The following is a 22,730-nucleotide window of genomic DNA, read 5'->3' on the forward strand; positions in this document are numbered from 1 at the left end:
TTGCTCAATGCATATCTGTTTTAGAATTTAGAACAAAATATTTATGGTTATGTGCTCTGATGACTGTCAAGCACTATAAAAATAGGAGACCTGTTCTGTGGCAAATACATAATTCTTGTATACTTATTTATAGGCAAATATAGAATGTGTGTATATAGAAGTCTGTATGTGTCTAAGCCAGTGTGTCCCTCAAAGCCAGTATTATTACTTGATAAACTTTTTTCAGGCTTTGCCAGCAACCAGGCATGGGGAATATGTTATTTCTCTCCCTAAGAACTGAAGAAAGAAGTAGGAATCACAGACCCTTTCCTTTACAGGTTAAAGTCAGCAGCATCAAGCTCAGAAAGGCCGCTAGGCTCGCTGGCAGATGCAAGCTCTGACTGATTGGTGGTGGCACCTGCGGTACATGAGAGGACTGTGAGACTGCTCAGCAGAGAGTGCCAGGATTAACTAGCAAGTTCTGCCCTGGGCAAAGGATGGGGGGGCGGGGTAGGCAGCATGAGTGCCATTTTGTCCCCCGCCCTGATTTAAGCAATACAAGTCTAGCCTCCGTGGTGTTTTTGTGAATTAGCTACGCTTGCTGTTGGGAAGGAGGGTAGGAGTAAAGGTTCAATTTAAAAGGGAACCAGAATAAATTTCTCGAATCACAGGTAAAAACGTCTCAGGGTCTAGGTAAAGATTAATTGCCTCAGTGCTGAGTTTAACATACAGCGTCTTCCACCAACTCTTTCCTTTAATCACCAAAATCAGAAAAAATCAAATTAACCAACACTTTTAGGAACATGTTTGCTGGACTAGAAGAATTAGTCGTCAGGGCCCACGTACAAAGCCTACACCAGGGTAGAAATACATACTATTGCTAAAACCTGTTTCAGTTTTCTCCTATATTTCACCATAAACTAGATATTATTTTCATAGTTTTAAACAGTCAATGGTTGCTGACTTTTCCTCACGCATCTATCAGTGTCTTTGCACACTGTTTTATTTTTTCATTTTCTGAACTTGTTTTTGCACGTCAAACCTTCCATCTGGAATCACTTTTCCTGTTTGAAATGAATGTGTTCGTTAGAGTTCCCTTTAGCAGGGATCTTTTAGCAGTAAATTCACTTAACTTTTTCTGTTGTCTTTGTTTCCTCTTTGTTCTCAAAAGACAGTTTTTTTTTATGGTATGGAAATCAGGTTGACAGTGATTGACAGTGATTTCCTGTCCGTCTATTTTGTGCGTCCTGCTGGTTTCTGCTCTGTATGACTAGAGGTCAGCCATCAGTCCAGCTGTCATTCCTTTTCAGGTAATCTGCTTTTTCTCCTGGGAATCTTTTAAACATATTTTGTTTTTCCTTGTCACTCTACAGTCTCACTATTGAGTCTAAAATTGAATTTATTTTCACTTTTCCTGTTTGAGATGTATCATTCTCCATGAGGCTGGTACATCTCAACTACTTCTTGAAAGTGCACAGCCTTTTAATCTTCAAATGTTGTCTAGTTTCAATTCTTTACCTTTTTCTGAATCTCTGATTAGGCATTATTAGAGCCCTTGTCACTCTTTTTTCTTAATTTTTCATATTTTACATCTAATTTCTTCATAGTTGTGTTCTAGTTCTCTGATTCTCTATGAACATCTCTCTCTCTTAAATGTTTTGTTTCATTATTATATTATTACTTATTTGGTTTTTATCTGGACATAACTTGATTTGGCTTATATTATCTACATATAGTTTTATTTGGTTCTTCAGCAAATCTGGTCAGTCTCTATCATGTCTTATTCTTTGCTCATGCTTTGAAGTTTTTTATTTTTATAATTTAGTCAAGTATTTTAAGCGTAACGGTTTTACATCCTTTATTAGATAATTCTAATACCTGACCTTATTTTCAGTCTGTCTCTGGTTTATTCCTCATAATGCCTTATTCTTACTGGATTTTGTGCTGTGAACTATTTATTTTCTTGATCTATATCTGTGTCAAATCTTTGGTCAAGCTGACACTACCAAAGAGGATTTACATTTATTTATTGTCTTCTGTGTGACACATCCAACTCAAAACCACTTTCAATTTAATTCTTAACTTCAGGTTTTTGGACCACAAAGCATGAAATTGGGCTAAAACTCAATTTAGGGCCAGGTTGAGGCTTCAAATTCTTGGGGTAGATTTTTCTCTCTTCATCCAGTGTCAAATTCAAGACAGGCACATTTCCTTGCTTTCCCCTTCAGTGTCATTAAGGTCCCCCCTTTATGTAGGGTCTCCTGTTAATTTCTCTGTCTTCAGCAGCCCTGAGGTTTTTCCACTGTCCCCCATGTGCTGAGAAGTTAACACATCAGAAACTCAAATTCTCCATAGTTCAGCAGAAATCTTTGGGGCAAAAGCTAGCCTTGGTATTTACCTACCTCTCAGACTTACTGTTTCACCTAATTTTTAAAACTTTTGGGTTCCTTATTTTTTGTGTGTGTGCTAGTTCAGCAATGCATTTAAAATGTTTCCAAAGAAAATAGTTTATTCGTCTTCATCAGAAAAGCCATTCGAGTTACATAACTTGTTATAATGTTGAAAACAGAACTAAAAATCAAATTTTATCTTCTCATGTTTTCACTCAGACTTCTGCTGGGGACATTTGACTTGAAGGCGTGAAATCTCTTCATTCACACAAAATCACAGTCAAGAGAGCTGACTGAGTGTACTGAGGGGGGCTCTCTGATTTGGGGGTTGAAAGCTCAAATGCATTCACTACTTCATGAGCTTTTTGTTGTATTGGACTTTGCAATGTATGAATAAAGGAGAATTCACGTGGAATCTAGGTAGAAGCTCCTGGAGGCAGTTTGGCTACCATTAAGTCTTACCTTGATATTACAGATCATGTCAGGGCAGGTGATGGAGAATACTGAAGTGTGTGGTATTGAAGTGTTTGAGGTAGCGGCAGAGAAACAGGACCATATGGCTTTGCAAAGCTTCCTAACACTATTATGCCAGACGCACTCTCTCTCTAGGATGGAAGACCTGTGACCATAAGTTTGTGCTAGGAAGGGCAGGCTGCTCATCATAAGACACCATCTGGGACAGCTTATCCAGATGCAATTTCCCTTAGCAATTTTCCTATGCTTGGCTCTATTACCATAATGGATAGATTTCTGTCATCTGTTCCTTGGAAAGATTTTTGCACTATCAGTGTTCATGCTGTTAGGATTTACTTATTTATTTATTTGGCAAGGAACTAAGAAGTGTGACAATTTATTGTCAGTGAATTTGAAGAGTAAAATATTCCCTTACTCTGAGACCTTAGCTCACGTCTGCTCATGAATACCCTGTTCCAATTACTCGAATCTGGAGCCAACATATGTAAGTAAAATTCTGACATGGAATTACATGACTGCAGATAAAACATCTTGTTAAAACCATGAAACCAATTTTAGGATTCTAATTCTTCGAAACAATGTCATACTGCTTTATACTATTTTGCAATGACAAGCAGGCTTGTACATTTTAAACCAAGAGTAAGGATGGCTTTTGAAATAAAATTGCCTTTTGTCCCCCTAAAATCTAACAGACAATAACATCTGACGAACTGAGCAGGGGAGGAGGACTTAGTGTCTGCGGCTTATACACATGCACTTTCATCGTTTCTTAGGGCCATGGCCTCTTCACGGTGCAATTTTGCCCAGAAATATTTTATGTTATTTTTTTTAATGTACATTAGCAAGAGAGAACTAAAAGTAATATTTAAGGAGGTGCCAAATCAGGTATAGGTGTCTCTAGTCCTCAGTGTAGTTTATACAGTAAAATTTTTAAGTATAATTTTACAGGGTTCATTATTCAACCCACCATATAGTGGTTTGGATGCGAAATATTCTGTCCACTGAGATGACTCAGGGAAGGCTTCCTGAAGGACACGACATTAACTTAATCTTTGAAGGGTGAGCACTAATATGGAGAAATCACATTTTCTTAGCAAGTAGAAATTTCCTCTAGGAAGAGCCTTGTTTTGTCTGATGGATACTCTGACCATTCTTTTTGGGGTGGAGACCTGAGACCACCAAAGAGCAGACTTATGTACCAGGCAAGAAACGGAAGGCAGGTGCGGTGTCTCAGGAGTGAGGCTTTTAGGAGAGAAGAGAAGTGATGGGCCATCACTTTGGGTGTCACTACCATGTGAAACTTTCCCCCTATCTTTCTACAATATATTTGGTGAGATATCCACTTATTATTAACATATTCTGGAATTAGAGCTATCAGTGCCCTGCTTCAAGGCTGTTATGAATTAAATAGAGAGGCTGTTGTTCACAGGCTCCTAATGGGTAGGACTGTGATGACAGTGAAGGTGATGCTTTTCTTAATTTGGGCTCCTAATGGGAGTTAGAGAGCAGATGCTTGAGGCTGTATTTTCTCATGAGTGCTAAAAATGCAAATAAACTGGGTTCTTGATTAAGAGTTCATTACAATATTATAGAGGGCACAAAACAGAGTAAAGCTGGTGTACCTTTGCGGAAATTGAGGAGTCTTTGTCAAAGAGTTATAGGGATGGGGGACCATCTCAGCCCCACGTGGAGAGAGAAATAAAGAGCATGGTTTGATTGTAATATGGGGGAATAAGAATGAAAGTAGTAAGAGGCAAGGCTGGAAAAATAATCTGGAGCCAAAGCATGAAAGACCTTTCATGCATGAAAGAACTTAATGCCAGTTGTAAGTATTTGGTTCTTGTTTATTAGGGGAAAAAAAGAGAGTCATAGAATATTTGTTTTGGGATGGTAAATTAGATTTACAAAATAAGTTTTTATTGCTTCTAAAAATAATGTGTTCTTGTCATATAAAGCTAAGTAATATAGAAAATGCATAAAAAGAGAAAATAGATATTTTGGTAATCCTACTGTATTTATTGTATTCTTATATTTATTGTATTCTTTCTGGACTTGGGTTTTGCATGTAGACACAGGCCTTAACAAATAAAAATGTGATTATGATGCACATAAAGCTTTGTCAGCTGCTGTGCTTTACTTATCATTGAAGACTTGATGGGAGACCAACTCTATGTGAATAAATGTGGTTGCAGCTAGGTGCTGGGTTGTAGTGACCAGATCCTTGATACTGGCAAAGCCCAAGAGAGGTCTGAAGAGAAGAAATGTCAGGGTTGTTACAGAGAAACTGGGGAAGACCAAGAAGAGCTGGTGGGTACACTGGTCAGGGAGGCTGGGGCAGAGGAGGGCTCCATGGACAATGATTTCCAGATTTTCAGCCTTAACCTATTGAAAAATTAACCAAAGTAGGGAACTAGGATGAGTTGTCAGTTTTGATAGAAAGTTGATAGGTTTGATTGGAGATATGTGTGGCTGTCAGCAAATCCGGGTGAAAATGTCCAGTAGAATCTGGAATAGTCAGGCACGGGAACCAGGTTAGAGGGCTGGAATAGGTCAGGGAACAGCAGGCAAGTGTTTGCGCGTGCTCAGCTCACTTAAGTCCTCAACCTTGCAAAGCAAAAATGATCATCTCCATTTTATAGATAAGAAAAGCCTCAGGAAGATTAAATCACCAACCCAAATAGCTGCTAAATGGCAGAACTGAGAATTAAACCTTGTCTAAACTCTTTCTGTTCTGCTAAGCAAAGAAGTGTTGATGGGGCAGAATGAGTGGGGGAGAGCATTAAAAGCAAAAGTATCCAACTATTAATGTGGGTGTATTTAAATACATACGTATATACACATATCCCCCCACATGCATATGTGCACGTGTGAATGTGCATCTGTGTATGTGTTTCGAATGTTTATTACGACAGAATAAGGAAGATAACTTTCCTTATATACTCATACACCAAACAATGTCTCTACAATCACAGAGCTTACATTTTAGCAATGGAAACAATCACTAGACTATTGAGTGTCCATTACTTACAATTGTGATAAGGAAGCATTAGAAGGAATTAGTCATTAATAAGGGAATCTGACCCCATCTTGTTGTCCAAGGAAAATTTCTCTGAAGTGACACCCTTCAGGTATAAGTTTAAATGAAAGAAAAGGGAGAGGAAGTTATTCCAGACAGAGAAACCATCTTGAGCGAATCTCTGCGGGGGAGAGAGCAGGCACAATCCACGTTCAGGACGGCTGAAGTGTGGAAACGGGACGGAAATGGTGAGAGGTTAGGCTGGAGCAGGAGCAGGGTCCAGTTCCGCAGGGCCGACAGGACACGTTTGCTGAAACGGTAATGAAGCAGCTAAAGAGTATGGGAAGGGGAGTGTCACTTTAATTTGTTTACTCAAAAGACCTCTCTAGCTTGATGTGGTGAATACATAAGACCCATGTGGTGAACTGCGTTATCGTTTCTAATTCTGCATCCTTTCCACTGTTATAGAATAATGGATCCTTGCTTTTTACCCTGTGACTGCTCCTCTTTTCTCTGGATGGGGCGGCGGGGCTTGACGGCAGGCCTGGCCACGTGACTTGCCTTGGCCAATGGAATGCAGCGTGGGAGCCTGGCGTGGAGCCTTTAGATGTGCCTGAGCATCAGTTATGAGGAGAATGGCCTCTGGTCCCAAAAAGAGACACAGACAGAGCTGAACTAAGCCAGACCCCACTCCTCAGGTGAGAAAAACAAATGACTTGAGTCCATAAGAGTTTATGCAGCTTTTGCTAACTCAGGATGTTTATAAGAATGAAAGCAAAGAGACAAATTAGTGTTCTAGGTAAGAGATAATGGGGGCTTGGGTTAACATAATGGCAGTGAGGAGATGAAAGAATAGATTCCAGAGACATTTAGAGACATTTAGGCTTTAGAACTGGGAATATGGATAACTGATTGATTGCACAAGTAATGGAAAAAGAAACACCAAGGATGGTGTTTCAACTAGAGATTCTTGCAATACTGTTCAACTTTATGATCCGAAAGACAGTGGAATACGCCCAGAGCTTTCAAGTGATGTATGTTGTTTTATTTGTGACTACAGAGATCATTATTTTGGTGAGAAAGTTAAATAGTCGAGGTCTCTTCTCCTGGGAGTTCACTGAGGGGATCCAGGCTGCTGGGCACTTACTGTTCCTCCCTGAGGAAGCAGTTCCAGCCCAGGCTTCAGAGGACCTGTTGCCACTAGGCTAAAAGCCCTGCCTTTTGATGTGATTGATATCTAGTGTCCTGTTAAGGCTTTGGGGTTGTCTCAGGCATGCCAGCTTCTGCCATTAACAAGCACTAAACCTATCATTTTCACAAGGCAGCAAAAAAAAAAAAAAAAAAAAAAAAGTCCCATTTATTATATTTTAGTGCAGGATGCTTGTCAGGGTCTCTGCCTAAGGCACCGTCTGTGCCTGAACTTGGATGCACAGGTTTATAGCCTGTTCTTCCCCGACACAATTTCCCCGTTCATTCTGGGTGATTCTAATGGTTGCTTATTTTGTTTTTTCTTTCTAAGGAAGCAATGAACTATTTTCCATCCAATGTTAGTGAGCTGCACACAGCATGATTTTCATTAAATTAGTGAGAAAATAAATGTTGGGCATTTAGCCGAGTTGTTGAGACAATGGGGTTGTGAACTGCAGAAAAGTCACCAATCTAGTCAGAGACTGACTCCTTCTTTCAAAGGTTCTCTCCCAGCAGCCAGAGGGGTTTAGGTGTCTGTCAGGCTCTGTGAGCAGCAAGCTCACTGTGGCCCTTCTGCTAGAGGTCAGGGAATCAGAAGCACGTGTGACTCATCAGGCAGTTTGGACTGTTTGGTCTGACTTTCTGGGTTCTGCCTGCTGAATTTGCCTCTGTTAGATTTAACTCCATTTTAGCAGTTTGTCAGTTCTTTCAACAGAGCTCAGCCACTATCGGAATTACCAAAAACTTCACTTAAAAAAAATTTTTTTTTAATTTCAGAGTTATTTATTTATTTATTTTTAGTTGAAGTATAGTCATTTTACAATGTTGCATCAATTTCTGGTGTACAGCATAATGTTTCAGCCATACATATACTTACATATATTCCTTTTCATATTCTTTTTCATTTTCATTCTAGGTTACTAGAAGATATAGAATATAGTCCCCTGTACTATACAGTATGAACTTGTTGCTTATCCAGTTTTGTGAGGATTCTCCTTGTATTTCTGATGTAAAAGATACTCTGCCAAAGTTCAGTAGGTATTCTGTGCAGATCGTTCCATATGTAGATGTAGTTTTTGATGGATTCGTGAGAGAGGGTGAGCTACGTGTCCTTCTATTTTGCTATCCTGGAAACCTCCAAAACTTCACTTTTTGACACCAAAATTAGAAAAATTAATTGCAGTTAATTCTTAAATAAATATCTTAATAATTTGGTAAAGATGATATATACAGTGTCCCATTCTGGCTTCCCACGTTCAGTGTTCCCTGAAGATTTTCACTGAAGCAGCTAACAAATACTAAAATATATTGACTGATGTGTATTTCTGTCTCTATCATGTCATCGTTCTTAGAAGTCTAGGGGTAATAAGACTGCCTGTGCTGTAAAGACATGACAAAGATCAATGTAGAAAGTGGTCTAGGAAATCCACAAGCCATGTAATCAATATAATCAACATCTCAGTATTCACGAGTTGCCTGGAATATATTTTTTTAGCATCCTCACTTCTCCCATGTCCTGAAAAAAGCCCCTCCTTTTATGTAAAACCAAATACAAAACAAATACTTTTTTTTCTTTTTCTTTTTTCATTTATCAAAGATATTGTTTCAGTAGAAAGGGTAGGAGATTTGGAAACAATAAACTTTGTGTTTGTCTAGTTCTGGCTTTGCCAACATTCATTATATGGCCTTGGGCAAGTCTCTTATCACTTCTGAGCTGCGGAGTCCTCATCTGGTAAACGAGAAGGTTTTCTTCGGAGACCTTTTTAGACAAAAGACTGTATTTTCATTTCATGTGTTGCAGTTTACATGAGCCTGGATCTGTTGTTTTCTTAATAATATTTTTGCTTGTGTAGACAACTCGCAGAAGTCACTAATCATTCTTTGATGTGATAGTAATTTGTTTTGATTATATTGATTACAATAAGTGCCATTCATTTTTTTCATGATTAAGAAAAAAGAGCATCTTTTGCCTCCATTCTATTCATATATTTTTGAGGCTATTTTTCTCATCCTTTTAATCTCATAGATCTAGCAATGAAAATTGCTAAGAAATGCAAACACAACAAACAAAACAAAATACAAAGAGAAACTATACACACAATTAACCAACAAAAAATAAAGCAAAATATCAGAGGCTAAAAAAATCCAAAGCAAGATTTAACCACCCCTAGGAGCCTAGCCGGGACCCCTGGTTTAAATTACCCACAAAATGACATCAGATGAAGATGATCCAACTGGTTTCGTGAAAAATGTTTTATTTCCTGGCTATTTTGGCCTTTCAGTAAAATCTCTTTGCCTTGCAGTTGACGTCATTATTTCAGCATCTTTTTCTCATACTGTTCTCACTTGTAAATTTCTTAAGATGCCCTTTACATGGGTGTCTTGAAGAACACATTTTAAAACAGAGCCTCAGATCCAGGATATGTGACTATTCACCCATTCCTGTGAAGCAGTCCAGACTGTACTACCCTAAGTTGTGCCTTACAATTTGACATACTGATTATTTTCAGCTAAAAGCAACTGAGAAATAGCAGGCACAAGCATTCTCTGCTCTCTTCCTGTCTTCCTGAAAGTAGAGCATAAATGCCCTCCCCCAACCCATACTAGGATGAAGAAGAGACCCTGATCACTGGAGATGGAGTAAACAAACCTTGTCTTCCGTTCATTCCCCCCACAGATTTCCTAGTCACTTTCTCATAGTTTATCCTCCCTAGAAGCCCAAACCCCCTTCCTTTGTCCGGTCATATCTCCACAATTGATTACCCTTTGTTAAAAATAGTATATTAGCACCTGAGTCTAACTGCTTCTTTCGGTTTCCACCTCTTTCCTGTGATACTCCTGTGCATATAAAAATGAAAATGTTAATAAAATGTGTATGCCTTTCCTACCTACCAGGAGAAGGCCAGGGGCCCCTCTGTTAGCAAGCCCTAATTGTGGCCTTTTAAAGAGGAAGAAGAAATGAATCTGTAATGGCAAAGGGAAACGGCAAAGGGAAATTGGGAAGGTGGAATGCCATGGTCCCAGATGGAATTTGGCTAGCAGAGAAACTTCATGGTTGGAAAGTCGTCAGAACCTTCAGAAACTATATCATTATTAAGATGTAGACTTTGACTTTCTGACTGTTTTTCTTTCTGTTATGTGTTTTATATTGATAATGTTTCCCACTAATTGCACATTTGCCCCAGATTTCTTTGAAATAACTCTCTATCTTATTTAAGGAGACTTAGTTTTATTTCCACTATCTCCTTATATATAGCTAAGTTTTTAAAGAAAGGTAAAGATGTTTAAAAAGAGTGTGAAACAGGTGCAAATTATTTGTAAATGTACAGTATTTTGCCATATAATTTTCTATGACTTTCAAGAAACCAAACAGAATGTGGTTTGAGTAGATTTTTGTGCACAGTAATCTTCTCTGATATATCACACTTTTTTTTTCTAATATATCACACTTAAAGAAGTTTATGTTAATTTGTCCAGGGCTTACCTCTGGAGAAGCTTTAGCATTTAAAGGTCATCATTACAGCTGTATTCTTAATTCTGCTTCATTCATTAAAAACATCTATTTAGTACTCACACTACAACAGACACTGTGCCAGTGCTGAGAATACAAAGATGAAAATCCTAAGTTCTTGACTCACTTTGACTCCTTCAATTGGCAAATATGGAGGCATTTGCTGAAAACTAGGTCAAGTGCTTATAAAATCTCTTAATTTTCACTACATGAATTACACAGCTTGTTTGCAGGCAAATATGGCCCCAGAAAATTTTGGCTTAATGAATAAAAGTAGTCCAACTTATTTTCATTTATTAGAATGGCTTACCACTGAAGACTGGTTCCAATAACAAACAACAAATATATATGTATATATTCAATATTTATATATTTAGGAATATATATTAGTTTAAAATTATTTTTGTTCTTCACAAAACTGTTTTCATACATGCCTAATTTCTTGGTCACAAGCATCTTCTGACACCTTTAAAACTGGAGAAAAATTGAGTGTTTGCATGTGTTTGTGTGCATGTGTGTAGGTGTGTTAATGAGTGTCGCATCCTCACATGTAGTCAAAGTGGCTTCCAGTTGTGTCTTTTATAGACCAAAAGTTATATTTGCCTTTGAACTGCTTATGTTTATTTTGTGATAAATTAGAAATAAGACCAGGTTGTGCACATTTGTACTTACTCTAAATTTTAATATATCTTTTAAATGAAAATTGAAAATAATTTCTATCATATATGCCTGTCTTCTAAATTATTCAACTTTCTAAGTGACTTTAAGATTCTGAATTTACTGTGCCCTTACTTTTTAATTTTAATTCGTACAGTTTTTAAAACTTCAGGATGTATGTAAAGGGAATTTCTAACAACCTAAAAGTTTAGCTAGATGGTAAGTGATCTTATGAAAGGATGAATGTTTTCATATTATTTTTTCATGTTTCGTTCCTTTCTCTCTTGTGTGAAGTTCTCTCTTGTGTAAAGTTGTGTTCTACGGTGTGTCCTTCTTAACTAAAAGGCACATTTCCCTAAAAAGAAAAACGCTTTATTCTTTACTTACCATTTAGTTCAGATCAAACTTGAGCAGAGATATAGGATTGGAGATGCTTGCTTTGGTTCAGAGCTGAAAATATGCACTTCTAAGATCTCTCCCTACTATGTGATTCTCACTTAGATATGAGAATCCCCGGTGTCATGAAAGAAAATTGTTAAGCGTTGATTTCTTGAATTACAAACTCATACCAGGTAAAAGGATATGTCCTTTCAAAGCAAGTGTGGTGCTTTTCTGCCCTTAGAGACTTAAGTAGATTTGGCTTGAGTGGCTGAGAATTGAATAATTTCTGATGTATTTTTTTCCTTATGATTTCCTCTGGATTTTTTCTACTAATGTTTTGAAGTATAGTGTATTAACAGAAAAGCTGAGGTACAGTAAGGTCATCAGATCAGGGGATGATTGCCATTGCAAAGATAGTCACTCACAGTTCCCAAGAGGAGTCACGCCAAACCATGGAGGCCACTTGGGGAATCCAAGAGGTCAGAATGAGGCAGAGGGAAAGTGGGAATACGAGCAGTGGCCTTTATTGTGGTTTCTGCAGGGAAGAGCAGACGAGGGAGGGTAAGAAGGCTTAGGGTTGGCTAGTTGGACCAATTTCCATAGGCTCTGGGGCACAGCAACTGGCCCTAGTTGTCTGGTAACTGGCACTGGGGTGATTAGGGCAGATGGATGGTGTCCCAGAGTGAGGGAGCCTGATAAAGGAGGTGGTTGGGGTGTGGGCTCTGGATTGGTTGGTTTGCATTTGAAAAGCCTTCTCCTAGGAGAGTTGTTGACTATCTCTAGGAACTGTCTGACTCCGGGGGCGGGGGGGGGGGGGGTCCTACAAGACCCTGGATGTCAAAGCATCAGAAGACTGAAAACAATGCAACTGGGTGAACTTCCATTCTTGGTTCTTCACCTGAACCAACAGTATAGCCCTTTCTTCATCAGTTCCCACAAAAGTTCTAATCACATGGAGAATTTTGTTAGTTTAGGTATTCAAAGTGTTACAGGAAAGTACAAGGAGTTATAATCAATTGTCTTTATCTAGCTCCTTCTTCCCTTCCCAGGGCAACTGACAGTTTCCCCTCCTTCCCTCTGGCAGGGCAAATCCTTGCATTTAGACCCTCAAGGTCTTAGTTTCTACTACCACCAGGGGTTTCAAGTAATCTTTTCTGAGCATTGGTGGCTCACTTCGCCTTATGATAAATGCTTCTGTTGAGTGTTAAGAAAATAAAAATTCCCTATCTCATACAGATAACACCCAAACACATATAAACATCATACTGATAAGATGGCTGGAGGAGAACTGAAAATAGCAGAAGGGAGCAGTGATTTTAAGTTAACTGTGAAGTAGAGGTGAAGGTGGAGAGGGTGGCACTGTTGACTCCAGAGTGACGGTTTTGGCAGCAGCATTGATAAACCGACCATGACTTCACTCTCCGAGGCAGGATGTGATCTATGAGCTTATGTGGAAGGAATGTATTGCATGTGCTTGTATTATTTTAATGCAATTTGTGTTACCATTTGGGAGAAATCAAGGGCGATTTGCTAGACAGTGTGGGAGAGGGCTCCTGGGCATGCCAACCCTGCCTGGTGTGTAGCTGCCTCTGTAACTCTCTACTACATGTGCCCTTGGTTATTCTGGCCCAAAAATGGCCTATGAGTGTCTTTATGAGGATAATGTATCTCTGTGAGTATAAATATCTGCCCGCAAAGGACACATGTGATGGGTAATTTTATGCATCAACTTGGCTGGGCTGTAGCATATCCAGATAGCCGGTAGAACATCGTTTCTGAATGTGTCTGTGAAGGCGTCTCAAGAAGAGATTTAGCATCTGAATTGATGACCTGAATAAAGATCACTCCCACCAGGTGAGTAGGCACCATCTGCTCCTCTGAAAGCTTGAAGAAAACCAGAAGGCAGAGGAAGGGTGAATTTGCTCTCCGAGCTGGGATAACCAGTGCTCCTGGTTCGCAGGCCTTTGGACTCAAACTGCATTACCCCACCAGCTTTCCTGGTTCCCTGTTGGTTATGTTTCTCTGGGGAACCCTGGGTAATGAAGGAGTAACTTTGAGCGAGGATTCCTGGTACCTGGGATGAAAACTGTGCAATTTGTTTGCCGTGTTCCCTTGGGCCTGACTGAGGCTCACAGTCTCCTCACCTGTGAAATAGGAATAATGTCTAGGTCATGTGACTGTGCGAATTACTCTGAAGAATGTATTTAAGTGTTTAGCCTCAAGTTTAGGGCTGCTGGTAGTTACTGTCCTCTGGCTGCATTGATCTCAAGTCCAATTACAACGTAAATCTCAGGGTAATACATACTTTCATGTGTCTGAAACTGATTGATGAGCACAATATTCATTACAACACTCAGACATCCTAAAGATAAAAGAAATCGGACAGAGGTTTACTTTTTAAATATATGTTGTGTATGGAGGGGGAGGGTGCTCAGTTGTAGAGCACATGCTTATCATGCACAAGGTCCAGGGTTCAATCCCCAGTACCTCCTTAAAATTATTTTTTAAGTTAAAATATATGTTGGCTCGTGTTCTTGTCAGCTACAAAATTTTTGAGCTGAACTGGAGGGGTAATCAAGCCTGATGGTACAAGACACTCCTCTTGATGGAACCAGGGCCGCTGATTGTGGTTCGGGTTTCATCATGCTCAGGTAAGTGGTGCTTTGAGAGGCTGGAGAGAGAGAGAGGATACAGAGTGGGGCCATAAAGAGCTCTTGATGAAGAGCTGCCCTAGTATTCTCTGATTTGCACTCAAAGAAATCAGGAATTTACTGCCCAGGCACCTTGATCTTCCCATGGCTGCTGCTTTCTCATTTCCAAGTTATTATTAAACATGTATTAAACTCCCATGGTGCACAGCACCAGCATGTAAAGAAAGCCCTGTCGTGGGCAGCTTCTGTTTCCAAGCCCTTCTTTATCCTTTAACCCAAAGTTTAGGATAACCCAGAAATAGAAGAGCATAATAAAAGGAAGAGCTAATAGGATGCTTTTGGACCTTTCCCTCGTTATTCTGCAATATAAAAATAAGTTATGTTTAATGACTAAAATTATTAATTATTTGTGGCTGCTCACTGACTGCAGTCAGGATGTGGGATGGGCTAGAAAGCAGAGGATAAATAACCACCCACGTTCTGTTGGTTCTGAGAGACTAAGTACACAAACACAATGGCCAGACCACAGATAAAAACAGAACTTTTACCCACCACCTGCGCAGGAAACCAACCCCTCATCTACACGGAACAACGCAGGAGGACAGCCTGCTGTAAGTCACACTTGAAGGAAGCTAGATGTATCTCTCTGGTGACAAGTCAGGAAGCTAAACAATGATTTCTGTAACAAGTAGCCTCCAGTGGCTGGGATGTAATTAATAATGGACAGCTTCCCTAATTTTTGCTCCCACATTCAACTTAAGACCAACCAGAGAAAGCCAAACATGCCCCCCTAACCAGTCCCAGAGGATGCCCCACCTCTACCTATCCCACCTGCAGCTTCTCTGTGCCCACGGCCTCCAACCAGGGCACTGAAGTCTCCCCTTCTGTTCACTCTAAAGCTTTCTTTGCCTTCAAGTTTCTACTAAAGTGCAAGTGATGATGACTGACTCACTTGCTACAGCAAGTTCAGAGTAGCCTTTGTTTCCTCATCTGGTTGGTCTTCATTTATTTCTATAATTCTAAGGACAAGAGGGCTGAGCGTGGATGGTTCCATGAAAATTTCCCCCCTCCTCCCCACCACCCCAGGGAGAACTCAGTGACTGCCAAGTCAGCCCAGTGGCATCAGCGTTCTGAGTGGACAGCCCAGTGTATTTGTGTGCAGGTAGGTGAACGCAGAGACCTGAGTGTGTGTGGGCAACCGAACTACATACCTCAGCAGTGAACCTGAGGGACTGGGTACAGAAATGGCAAAAACAAAACAGCGCAGCCCCTCCAGGCCTCTGAGAGGATTAAGCTGGAAAGTCAATAGCTTGCAAAGAACCACAAAAGACAACCTGAGCAGTACTTTCAACTGTTCAGTGTACTGCTGTGAAATCTCAAAACATTACTGACTATAGCAATTTTATGACAATATTTTTCTAACTTTTAAACTGCTTTTGACATAGCCTTGAAATTCATTTAAAAGGATCCCCCCCCCCCCCAACACATACCTTAAACACATCAAAGCAGGGCTTAAGGCAGAAGAGGAACTCAGGGAGTTTCAGTCCTATGAAAGTCAATTTGGAAAAGGTAAACTCACAAAAACAAAGAAAAAGTTCAGTTACAAAAGCATCATTGGAAGAAACAAAACCCAACAGAAGCTACTAACCACAGAGCATTCTCACTCAATTCCACTTACTGAAAATGACAGTAGACACAACACAATTGTGATTAAAGCCTTCTGACTAGAATGCATCTTGTCGCCTCACTAATTTTCAGTGCTAATTAAGCTGTATTTCTTCAATTACTTGATTGTTCCTTATTTGTGTGCTATTATCTACAAAAGTCATGGCTGCGATGCTGGAGGCCTCACTGGGGCTTTAGAAATCTGGAGGCTCCTATCTACCCCTTAGGTTGGTGGTTCTTAACTGTGGCAGCTCATTAGAACCATCCCACCTCAGATCAATTAAATCGTAACCTCTTGGTATAGTTTAAAGAATAGCTCCCCCCCGGTGATTCTAATGTGAACAGAGTGTTAAAAAAACACTCTCCTTGAAGAAGCAAGATTTCCTTGACAGTCAGTGTCACCTTGAATTGTATTCACTTTGTTTGAGGGTTGTCAACATTGAATACAGTGACTTTTTTACCTTGTCTGTTTTAAAGCAATGTCATCACAGATGTTACAAACTCTCTCGTGCCTGGCTTGTTCAATACTGTGTGTCCCAGGATCCAAGGGGTCATCTGACTTGGAATAACAGGACATGGATGGCAGATTCATTGGTTACTTCTCTGCTGCTTCAATTTTCAATATGAAAATAATCAGCCACCTACTATAGGAGGCAAAGAGATGAAGGGTGATCGAATGCCAGGTTGGCTGTATGAATGACCAACGATGACACAGTATTGCCTGCTTGCTCTGTCAGACAGCACAGTCTTCTTTCATCATTGCCAGTGACCACCCAAGGGATGCGGGACCTGCAGGTGCGGTGGCACCTTTGCACGGAGGAATTAGAGAAAGCCTTAGGAAACGGATTTAGAGACGTGGGATTTGCACGTGTTGTGCCTCCTGCTCTCAGATTCGGATGCAGCGATATCACCAAGTGACTTTACGTAAGATTTAGTTTTCTAGAATTCATGAGATCCTAAATGAAGCACCATTTCTTTCAGAAGAGAGCAAATCAGAACTTATGACTGGACTGGGACAGACCCTCAGCACCTGGGCAATTAGGGGAGGAACGCCGGCGGAGCGCCAGCTCCTTCGCCACTTCTCTCCTGCAGCAGCAGCGGGGGGCTGGTCTCCAGACTCCCACTGACTGGACCTTTCCTTGAACAGACACATCTGGCGACAGCATTTGAAGCCTTCTAAGAAGTGAATTACTTAGAAAGGGCTCCACACTCCTGATTTGCTTAGAATATATTTTTGTAGAATTGACTGCTTTAGATTGTCTCAACTTCTCCCACCCATTTTAGCACATTGATCGCCCACTGTGGATCGGGTGCCCCTGAGGAAACACAACTGTCACCCAGATTTGGGTGACCTGGAGATCAATGTGCTAATTCTCAGAGCTACTTCCTCAATTAAATGGGTACGGTTTTCCTCAGCTTTGGGAAAGATATAAAATATTCTCATTGTTCTTGAACTTCTCATTATTCTAGGAGAAAAGAGTTTCAAGATCATATGTGCTGTCACCATCAGTCAAGGAAGAGGAGTGCCTCAAGGACTTCGTTTTGTGTCTGATTCCTCTCGGAGCCGGGTGCGGCGCCCTTGCAGCCTGAACTGTGCCTGCGTCGCTCACCTGAAACAGAGGGTGCCCTTGCAGAAGCACAAAGGTGGTCCACGAGTAAAATCACTCCAACACAGCTGCTGCTGTCACCATTCAGCAGATCCCCAAGTACGTTTACTAGTGGAACAAGGGGCATGGGTAAGTGACACTGCAAAGAATACTGCAGTTAAAACTGTTTAAAGTTTTTGAATGTTTTTAATAGGATTTATTTCTTAGGATGGTTTTAAGTTCACAGAAAAATTGAGTGGAAGGTACAGAGATTTTCCACGTACCCTCTGCCCCTGCACACGCACAGCCTCCCCCAGTTACCAGCACCTCCTACCAGAGTGGTACGCTTGCTGTAATCTGTGAACCTACACTGGCACGTCATTGTCACCCACAGTTCATCATCTACATTGGGGTTCGCTCTTGATGTTATGCATTCTGTGGGCTTGGACAGGTGTGTAATGACATGTATCCACCGTTACAGAATCACAGTTTCACTGCCCTGAAAGTCCTTTCTGCTCCACCTATTTATGCCTCCCCACCCTTTAAAGTTTAATTAATAAATCCAATAGCTTCTCTTACCAAACACTTCCAGAACTATGTTAATTTATTCAGCAAATATTGTGTGACTGCTTGTTAGGTGCCGCACCCTGATCCAGGCACTGGACTTACAGCAATAAACAAAGCAGCTCAAGATCCATTCTCTCCTGAAGTTTATATTTTAGAGGGAGAGAGAAAAACAATAAATAAGCACATGAACAACATAAATTCAAGAAGGAGTTAATGTTGTGAAGAAGACAGAATGGGTCACATAACAGACAGTGATGGGGGTGCAGGGGTCCTCTCTAAAGGATACCTGGGGAGTCATCATTCTGAGGAGAGGGCATCCGAGCTGACACCTGAAATGTGAGAAAGACTCAGCCACTCAGAGTTGGGAGGGAGAATGTGGCATAGAGCAAAAAGGCAAATTTAATTTCTTCCCTAAACAGGAATAAGCCAGTGCATTTGAGAAACGGAAAGAGGCCCTTTGTGCCTGGGGCATCGTGAGTGAACTTGAGAAAGGCAGCGGAAGAGGGCAGAGAGGTACACGGGGCCAGACGGTGTAAGGCTTTGTAGGTCATGCGAGGCACTGAGGTCTCTGTCCAAGTGAAATGGGAAGGTGTCGTGAGGTGTTGAAAAGGGGAGTGCATTTTATGAAAATCACATTAACTACTTTCTGGAGACTGGTAGAGACATTGTGGAGACCTTGTGGAGAGAAAAGTGAGATAAAATTGAAAGCGATAACTTGGGAGGCTGTTGCTGGGGTCTGTGTGAGGGGTGGCTGTGGCTTGGGTGATGGTGGTCACAGTGGACGTGGAATAAATGAGCAGGGAGGTAGAGTCAACAGGACTTGATGATGGGTCAGAAACAGGAGGTGAAGGAACAAGAGCAGTCAAAGTGACCAACGACGGTACCAACATTTACAAGACAGGAAAGAATAAGAAAGAAATAGGTATTTTTTGCTTCGTTTTGGTTTTGGGGAGAGGTTTGGCAGAATCAATGGTTGCATTAGAGCTAAGTTGGAGAGGTTCATCAATGTGGTCATGTTGAATCAGCAGCTGGATGTAGAAGTTTGGTGCTCTAGAAAGAGATGGTGCTGAAGACATAAATCTGGGGGTCATCAGGGAATAAATTGCATTTAAAGTCTATGGACTAGATAAGATCATCTAAAGGAGAGAATGCAGGGAGGAGAGAAGAGGGCCTGCACTGGGTCTTGGCAGCGAAAGAGGAGATGGTACCAAACCTGAAAAGAAAGGCCAAAGTGGAGGCGAATGCCATTTCAGTGGAAGGGACATCAGCCAGATGGGAGGGGGTTGAAGGGAAAACAAAAGATGGAGGCAGCAAATAATTCCATAAGTTTTGCTGTGCAGGGGAGAGAGAAATGAGCAATTCGCTGGAGGAGGGTGTGAGGTCAGGGGAGAACTGATTTATTTACTCCCACAAGACAGCAACCAGAGCATGGTTGTTGGCCGACAGGTATGAGGTGAGCTGGCCAATGTTAGTGTCAGACAGCAAAGCCCGGAGGCTTGGTTGTAACATCTTCCCTCCACCCCCAGCCAGTAGGATTCATTTTCCCTTGACTCCCATAGGGTTTGTTAATAATATTCATAATATTGTATTATGCTAAATCATGTAAATTTCTGTCTCCCAAGTGTACCACTTCTTAATTGTCAACTCTGTCAAACTGTTTATTCAGCACCTTCTATATAGGACCTCAGGTACTCTTCACAACAGCCTTTTATGGGAGACATAATCTTCTCTATTTTTTAGATGAAGAAATTCAGGCTCAGACAGGCTGCCTACACACAATCATGTGAGTGGTGAGTCAGCATTTTCATTTTCTCCGAGTCTTGAGTTTCTCTCCATGTTGCTACTCCTCACACCCTCTCATTCTCCTTCTCTCTACTGTTCACTTTCAGGAGGCAAATCTCCATGGCAGATTTTACAGGGACACTTTCTCTCTCCTCTGAAGTCTGCAAGATGCTTCAAAGTAGAGCCCAGGACACCTACAACTGATACACTATTGTAAATCAACTGTACCTCAGTTTTAAAAAACAGAGCCTTAATTTCCCCCAATCACTTATCGAGATACTCCTCCAAAGGAAGACAGTTCTTCTAAGAGGAATTCAGGAGCCAACTATCCAAATAATAAAATTTTCTTCATCCTGTGACATTTATAAAGTGCCTAAGTAAGCAAATCTAGCTATTATTATGAAAAGGAAATGAGCATTCAGTTCTCATCGTAGCCTGGGCTCTGGCAGCAGCGTGTGGAAGATTTAGAGCACTTCCTGATTCCATTTTTGCCGTGTTTGGGCACCCGATCCTCACCTTTCTCCCACACTCCAGGCCTGCCTCTCCAGCTGCCAACGCAGTCTCTACTTCTGGGTGTCCGGTTGGCACCTCACAGTTACACCACTTCTGCTTCCATAGAATTGGCCCTTCTCTGTGCTACGTTAGGTTTGAGCTCTAGATTGTCACTCTAGGATCATAGCATAGGCTGACATGGTGGTTGGTGGCAGGGGGGCAAAACGAGTAGAGGAATGATTAACTTCTCTTGCCTCAAGATAAATATGTGACATTCTTAATCTCTTCTACTCAAAGATAACTGTTAGCCAACTCCAATCACAAAAAAAGCGATGAGTAGACTCACTATGTCACAGCCTTTATTTTTGTGAGTTTCGCACAGTCTGGAGCTGATCCCTGGGTAAATGCCGTTCTGATTCCATTAAGGTTAAATTTCAAACAGACAGTAAAGGGCAAAGCAAGAGCTGAAAGTAATTACAGAGAAGAGTGCGCATCTGCTCCACCAGAGTGTCCATCTTGCTGCTGCTGCTGCTGCTGCTGAAACGGATTAATCCTTTCTCATAATTGGCTGAGCAGCTTGAATGGTAGGATGCTATTAAATGGGGGAGATGAGTCCATTTTGGAATGAAGGCTAAAACTTAAGATGCCCCAAATAAATCACCCCAGTAACAAAGTACATGCCTCTGCTTCTCTGGAATCAGCTAAAGCTCCCTTGCTGAGAACACTAAACACTGACCTTTATCCTAACCAAAAACTTCTAATGTAAGTAACTGGGATATTGGAAAGATGATACATGGTTCATTATGTGTAGAACAGTAACCACATTCACCTTCAGACTTAGGTCATTCTCTAGAAAGGGAGTTGTGATTTTAAGACACTGTACAAAGTCCTTCAGACCTTTGGCGAAACGTTGAGTTAATGTTACGGTTTATGGGCTTTGTGTCGGCATGATGATAAGAGGTGGCAGACTTTTAAGTGGTTTATCAATTGACGTGGCCTTAGGGATCTCCCCTTTGGAGGCTAAAATGACTTTTTTCTCTAAATCTAGTGTTCCAAGCTTTATTTTTGTGTCTTGTAGATCCAGAGGTAGAAGTCTAATCATGGTACTGTAGCACGTAATACTATGGTGTCATGACCTAATTGAGTTTATGATAATCCGCTATAATCTTAGAAGACCCATATTTCTGTCCAGATAGGACCTGGGATGTTTAAATGTGCATCTTAAGTGCCTGCCTGACTCCTGGGGATAGTGTACTATCTACTTAGTGTTCATGATCTCCCTTCCACAGACGCCGCTGAACTGAGCGTGGTAAAGATATTGCCTACCAATCATATAAATTAGGTAGTTTGTTTTAACAATGACAGAAATAATTTATGTCTATTGCCATTTAAACAGTTCTTCCATTATGCGTTTTGAAGCTCTTCTGTCTGTGATAATGGGTTTTATGAAAATAATAAAGTCTTTGAGAACATCAATTCTAGGCAGCTCCTGTTTATAATATCATAAGATGCTCCTTGGGGACCGCCCCAAGCATGAGGTTCCCTTAGGTAGAGAGAAGTACATTATCACTTGGCTCAGGCAACCCTTTTACATCCTTGCCTGGGAGACCAAGGCCATTTGAAGTTCAGACCTTAGATCCAAGGTCTATTGCTGATTCTCTCTTCTCTGGCCACATCCTTCCCTGACAGAGTCCCACGGAGGCTCTATCCATACACAGTTTTTCCCTGCAGGTGGGAAAACATTGCAGGCACACGTGAGATACACTTAAGCCAGTGTCAGGGTCTCAGTTTCAGGCCCTGTTGTGCTGGCACAAATTCAAAATGCTACGTCTCCTTGAAGCTTTCTGTTCTCTTGTCCTTCCCATGATCTTAAGGATCGCACTGGTTTTCTGGCCAGTCCTTACCCCTCCCTAATTTTGTCACCAGGCATTGACTGGACTCTTAGTTTCCCTTGGCTTCCAGGTCTCAGAAAGGCAAGGACAGTTTCTGGCTGGGTCTTGGAAATAGTCCACTTGGTCACAGGTTCAGTTCCTCTCCTGGAAATTCTTTCACCTTCCCCAGGTCTCTGCTTAGGGAACAGGGGCTACAATCGCAGTCACCACCTGATTGGGTTTATGATACTCCACTGTCAATCTCGTATGAACATTCGTATGTTCATATGGGTGAGTTAAGGAGGCGGTGGCGGGAATCACCATCCCTGCACCTTGTAAGTCACTGAAGGTGGCCGTGATCACCGTGCTTCTCCCAGTAATGTGGTCATTTTGGTTGGATGTCCTGTGAGGGAAGAGCTGTTATTATTGGCCTCCATAACCCCCACTCTGACCAGCTCCTAGTAGCGTTGGATCCTTAGGTGTCTGAGTGTCAGCTCAAGGCCAACGCTGAGTAATCCTC

General features: G+C 41.2%; 1 long non-coding RNA gene across 2 annotated transcripts; it reads left to right on the forward strand.

The window, feature by feature from the left end:
- The first annotated feature begins 1,833 nt into the window (after window positions 1-1,833).
- Window positions 1,834-21,815, forward strand: LOC123619815 (uncharacterized). 2 transcript variants are annotated; one of them, XR_012508559.1, is made up of 4 exons: window positions 1,834-6,557; window positions 17,383-17,648; window positions 19,806-19,855; window positions 19,955-21,815. It is a non-coding gene; the product is annotated as an uncharacterized LOC123619815 (long non-coding RNA). The 2 variants fall into 2 exon arrangements; XR_012508558.1 differs by lacking the exon at window positions 1,834-6,557 and adding an exon at window positions 12,455-13,450.
- Window positions 21,816-22,730: the final 915 nt, after the last annotated feature.

Source organism: Camelus bactrianus, chromosome 8 (genome assembly GCF_048773025.1).
Source record: "Camelus bactrianus isolate YW-2024 breed Bactrian camel chromosome 8, ASM4877302v1, whole genome shotgun sequence".
Lineage (NCBI taxonomy): Eukaryota > Metazoa > Chordata > Mammalia > Artiodactyla > Camelidae > Camelus > Camelus bactrianus.